Source organism: Phaseolus vulgaris, chromosome 9 (genome assembly GCF_000499845.2).
Source record: "Phaseolus vulgaris cultivar G19833 chromosome 9, P. vulgaris v2.0, whole genome shotgun sequence".
In the NCBI taxonomy this organism is placed as follows: domain Eukaryota; kingdom Viridiplantae; phylum Streptophyta; class Magnoliopsida; order Fabales; family Fabaceae; genus Phaseolus; species Phaseolus vulgaris.
In genome coordinates this window covers 28,233,838-28,240,148 of record NC_023751.2, presented here as the reverse complement: position 1 = coordinate 28,240,148, position 6,311 = coordinate 28,233,838, and positions in this window count along the sequence as shown.

Here is a 6,311-nt window from a genome sequence, read left to right as displayed (position 1 = left end):
TTAAAATCAGTAGATACTTACGCTGCCATTTAAAATCAGTAGATATTTGCACTGCCATTTAAAAGTTCCATTTTCAAGGGTCAATTAACTTATGTATATGTCAGTTTCAGCTTCTAAGAAAATTTTGAAGAATGATTCTGTGGAAAAGGCGACTTTGATTCCCCAATTGATACTCCACATACCATGGCAGAATGAGTTAAAACTCTTGATGTGTGTATATTTCAATGCTTAAGAAGTAGTGTCTTGTGCCAAAGAGATGAATCATCAACACAACAGAACTAAGATAAGCTTAAATATTTTCATGATTCCAAACTAAAGGAAAGCTTGTACCTTTCATATTATCGATAGTTTAGAATATTCCATGTTATATTTTTAAATTAAAAAGGATAATTCCTTTTAACCATTTGCCCTACTCTCAATACAGCTTTTATATACTCATGACACAAATGAACAACCGCAGTGAAGTTAGTATCTTTTGGAGTTGCCAGAGAAACATCTCTTTTATTACTCTTGCAATGTAGTTTCTCATGATTTTAGAACATGCTGTATTCAGAAGCCAAGTGATGAGTTCACTTACAATCAGGCAAGCATGAGTTTAAATAGTTGTATAGCATGTGGCAGAGAAAATTGTTCCTTCTAAGCAATTTAGGCCTCATGACCTTGTTCCTTCTAAACTTTTCAATTTATCTACATGATTCAACTGGTTTCAATTTTTCATTTTATGGCTGGTCTTCTTAACCAGCAAAATTTGTCTAAATGATTGTTCTTTTGCACCTTGGAAAAAATGTGGAAGTTCTACTTCTTTTCCCACTTTTTCATAGGTTTTTGATTCATAGACTAGTTTAGTTTAGTTGACTTTTCTTAGATGTCCAAATTTTCAGTATTGTATAAACATTAAACAGTTCCCTTCGCGATTAGACAGGGATTTGCTTTATAGCATATTTGAACAATTCCTGTGCATTTTTTCCTACTTTTCCACCACGAATTTTCTCTTTACCATAATTCCAACACAGTCATAACCCAGATAAAATTCAAATGCAAGCACATGGGTTGATGCACTTCTGAATACTTTTTTTTTGCATTTTTTCAGTTATTGGAGTAATCCAGATATGATCAATAACTCAGAACATCTTAGGCAAATGGAAGACTCACTCAAGGAGGGAGACTATTAAGCAATGCATCTTCAGAAGGTGTGAATTTTTTTCAAGTAAAGTAATCATGCTTTTCTATCATCTTCAAGCGCCAGATATACCTATTCCTTAAATAACTTTTGGAATATTAGATTGGTATTTCAACATGCGTTACCGCTACAGTAGAGACTAGAGTAATGATTTAGTGTATCTTCTTACTGGCAAATTTTCATTAGCAGGAAAATATTAGAAAAGACGAAATGATTAATCCTATTTGGGATTTTTTTTTCTCTCTTTCAATCGCTTTTTCTTCATAATTAACTTATTTGGCAATTTTTTTTTATTAATATAGGAAGGGATAACTTTACCACTGAGGATGGGTGGGTGACCTGCAAGAATCCAAGTGTTTGATGGAATCCAAGTGTTTTCAACAAAAGAGTTGCTTCAACTATTCTTCAATAACATATAAAATGTTAGCTTAAGAAGAAGTGAAGTCTCAAGCAACCATGAAATAGTTAATAATTTTCAATCAACTCAAGAATAAAAAGAGGTAATGGAAATCATCCAACTTAAAAATCATTGGCTGAGAAAATAGAACAAGATGAAACCTAAGGGAAGAAGACTCTACATTTGAATACTAGAATATTAAGTTTTTCTTCTTTTTTCTTAGTCTTGTACAAAATATATAGGTGTATTTTTCTTTATATTTCTTTTAACATTTCGTAGAGGCATAAGTGAGCTTTCATTTAGACCTTAATTGAGCCTTTATTTGGAATTGAAAAATCAGCTAAAGAACCCTAGGAATATTAGGCTAAGTCATGGAAAAGCATGGAAGAAGAGACTTGAAGCATATGAAGTCCTACATGTGGAAGAAACCATTTTTAGGCTTATTTTGGGCACTAGGTTTATCTTACCTTAGGATGATGTCCAACACTTATTAGTCCTACATTTTGTGTGTGTTATGAAGTCTAATGGGCTAGACATCTTTGAGTACAAAAGTAAAATAAAATGTAAGTTGAATCATGAAACATTAATATACACCAATGAAGTTTTCATTTGGAATTAAAAATAAATTAACATCGAAACATTCATAATACTAAACAAATGTAAAAGAAGATCTCTCAAAGAGTGTTGTTATGGTGAGATTTGCTCTAGTTTCTTTTGTTTTCTCTTATATTTGTCTCGACTACAACTATTTGCTTTCTTCTATCGGATTTTGTTTTATTTTTTTTCTTTTGTTTACGAGATACTAACTAAATTTTTTTGTTCAAATTTAACTCTAAATTCAACAAGCAAGAGGTGTAGCATGTTATAAACAATTATTCAACTTAGATTATAAAAAAGTGTTAGAATCCTCTTGGTCTACACTCTTTAAAGGAGGAAAAAATTTCAAAATATTGTTAATCATGTAATAGTAAAAGAAGAACTCAAACTAGGAAGCATAAGTCGAAAATAATTCAGTTTTGTGTATTTGTAAGGAGTTAAGGAACATATAAATGGACTAAACAAACTCTAAATAACTTAGAAGATTTTTAAAATGAAAGCTAAGTAATCACATGTTAAGACTGAACCAAACTATGTAAGAAAAATCAAGAAAAACATGTTATAAAAATTCCTAGTCACATACAATTGATTCAAGAGATTTGGAACAACTAAATGAATCAATTAAGAAGAAAATTAGACATACGACATAGAAGAAACATAAACTAACCTAAACTCAAAGGAAATAATAACAAGACTGAAAACTAAGACAAGAAAGAAAGAGAGAAGGACTTATCTCTTGAAGGCCCTAACTTCTGATGCCAAAATGATGGAAAGCAATTTCTCCTCCATGTATCGGAAGATTGAAAATCCTTAAAACTTTCCAAGTTTCAAAAGAAACTCAAAGTGTTCCTCTTCCAAGAAAGGTTCCTTGGTGTCTTATTTATATATGCCTAGCCCTTGGTACTCTTTGACTCACAAAATGAGACTAAAAATGGACAAAAGTGCTTATTTTTGGCACACCTCAAAAGATGCACAAAAATGCTTATTTTTGGCTCACTTCAAAGATGCACAAAATGACACACCTCAAACAAGTCTATTTTTGGCTTCTCCCAATTGATGTGGTACTTCCATGCTTCAAGCCTTATTTTCCCTTTATGTACATGTCTTGGCTAGAAATATTCTAGGGTTCTTCGCTGATTTTTCAAGCCCAACTCAAGGCTCAATTGAAGTCCAAAGGAAGATCATTCATGTCTATAAAAAATCCTATAAAAGTACAAAGAGAATGTACACCTATACAGTTTATACAAGACTAAGAAAAGTCCTAGTAGTCTACATTTCAAAGTAAGAGAGCATTCTTCTTGAAGGCTTCTTCTTCTTCTTCAATTATCCTAGTTATGAACCTTATCAAAGGCCCAATGTGTTTTTCTCTTAGATGGCCCTCCACCAGGTTTCTTGTGTACTTTTCTTTCATGTTGAGTTGTGTCTTTGTAAAAGTTGAAAGTTATAGTGAGCTTAGGTTGTGTGGTCGAACAACTAGATGTAACTCTTTGAGTATCTCAAACAAGCTCTATGACATAAAATCTTCCTTGTTGTTGATGGTTAAATACAATTTAAATCTTTTAATGATTCATACTGGGTTGGATGCCTTTATTCTCGTCATTCTTTTAGTGGTTACATTCTCTAACTATCATTGAAAGTTCTTTGAAAGCTGAGTATAGAGCTCTAGTTTCCACCACCTATGAAGTCCAATGGCTCATTTACCTCATGCAGAACTCCAAATCCAACACACATAGCCATCATTTTTGTATTGTGATAATCAATGTGCCTTTCAAATAACTTCAAATCAAGTCTTCCATTAGAGAATGAAGCATATAGAAACCGATTATCATGTTGTGAAAGAGAAAGTCCATCAAGGTCTTATCACACTTTTACCTATATGTTCCAACCTCCAACAAGCTAACATCTTGACCAAAGCTCTTATACCTTTTAGTTTTCATAATCTCCGTTTCAAGCTAGGCATGATCAATGTTTACTCCTAACTTGAGGAGTGCTATTAAAATTTAGAAGAAAAATAGAAAAATCATTTTTTTTGCACGATTCACTTAGTATGTTGTCTCTTCACTTAACAAGTCAGTCTTTTGACTATTTTTCACATTGCTCTACATCGTAACTTATTCGTGCTTGAGCAATTTTCTATTTTTTATTTTTCTATTTTTCTGCTATATGAATAGAAGTTCTCCTTTCTCTAAACATTTTTTTTCGAGTTTTCTTTTAATAATATTCTCTGTTAATGATTTTTAGCATGTGTTTTCTTTATTTCCATTTTTTTTCTGTTTTCACATGATGAACACAATCCTTGTCATTCACAATTGTTCCTGCACAAGGGTTCTTAAGAGGTTTAAATTGAATATGATTAAATAAAAAGTGTAAACAAATTTAATTAATTAAATTTGAATTATTAGTTTGATAAGACTGATCTGAATGAATAAATACTCTTATTAGCCATGCTAACTATATTATAGTTGAAGATAAATCAAGTGATATGATGTCACCAATATTATCTTATGAACTTCTTTCGCCAAATACATATGAAACTTGATGTGTCATCAAAATTGATTGGTAAATTGGACAAAACTTATTAGAGGAACATTATTTTAACGTTAGCTAACACCATGATAAGTAGAATTATAGGATAAAGAGTTTGGAAGTTCATACATCTAAAATAAGAAACTATTTATGGAAAAATAACTTAAAAATTATTATAACTTTTCATTCGTGGAGTATATCTCCATAATATATTCTTATATTATTTTAGTACATCAAATAGTTTCACATTGCTTTGGAGTTCAGATCAAAAGTAATTTTAATACATCTTCTTCTCTTAACCTATACATCTTCATCTCTTAACCTTTTGAAACGTCTTTGAAGGAAAAAAAATATGATGAAACTCCGAACTCCAAATTGAACAATACCTCAAATGTGATAATTGACTCTAACGATATTATATTAATGAATTTGAGGTTGAAACACTTACATTGAATTGAATTTAACTCTAATGAATAACAATCATATAAGTGTCGACATCTAATACAATTAAACCATTTAATTTCTTTCTATTTAATCTCTTTTATGTCTATCTTATCATGGGCACAACCCTAGCACGCACTCAAGTCATCCAAAACATGCATTTTAAAAAAAAGAAAAGAGTTGGATTTTATTTTACCATGATTTACAGGTTCCAAGATTCACAAAGTCTGCATCCAATCAATGAAAAGAACCTACACATATGCTTAAGGATAACACTAGAGGTCAAGTTCATCAACTTGTACCATCTAGAATTTGATGTGTAGAACTAAATTTGAAACAAATTGAGAAATTCCTCATTAAGTTCAAATCTCATGCTCAAAAGCTTACATCTCTTACCACTTTAGAAACAAGTTATTACACTAGCCTATTCCAAAATAACTTTAGTCTACGACTTTTTGTACATAAATAATTAGTTATTGAAATAATTTTACTAAAATAGAAGCATTCAAATTATTTTATCTATTATAAATAGAGTTGGCACACAGTCAATCGTGGCCAAGGCCCATTCACATTGGTCCATTGACAACTACTTCCTGCACCATATAACTGCACCCGGTTTCAGTGTGAAACGACGAAAATATCCTTAAATAAAAAAAGGAATACAGATTAAGATACATTGATCCCTTCTCCGGAAAATGTTTTCAGATTTTTTTTCTGGAACATTTTTTTTATTGTGAAATTGTGTTTCTAGAAGGGAATTTTAATTTTTGAATTCTATTCCAAATTTTTATTTAGGAACACAATAATCTCTCCCGATTCTATTTTTTCAGAATTTATTATTTTTAATTATGAATTTTCATTTTTAAAATGAAAGGCATTTTTAGAAATTTAAAATTACGTAGGGTGCAAGATAAAAACGGTTGGGTATATAAAGAATTTTCCTGGTCGATCTTTCTAATGGGCTAAGCCTGGTCCACACAATAATTGAGCTACAGTATCTTTGTAAGGGCAATTTCTTCCTGCACCCCCACAATTTTGTAAATTCTGAAACTGACCCCCACAATTTCGGGATCTGGGAGCGTGCTATGGATTCATCAATCCGGAAGTGAATCATTTTGCATTCCGGATGAAGGAGTGTTTCGGAAGCAAAGTTTGCATAAATTATTGATT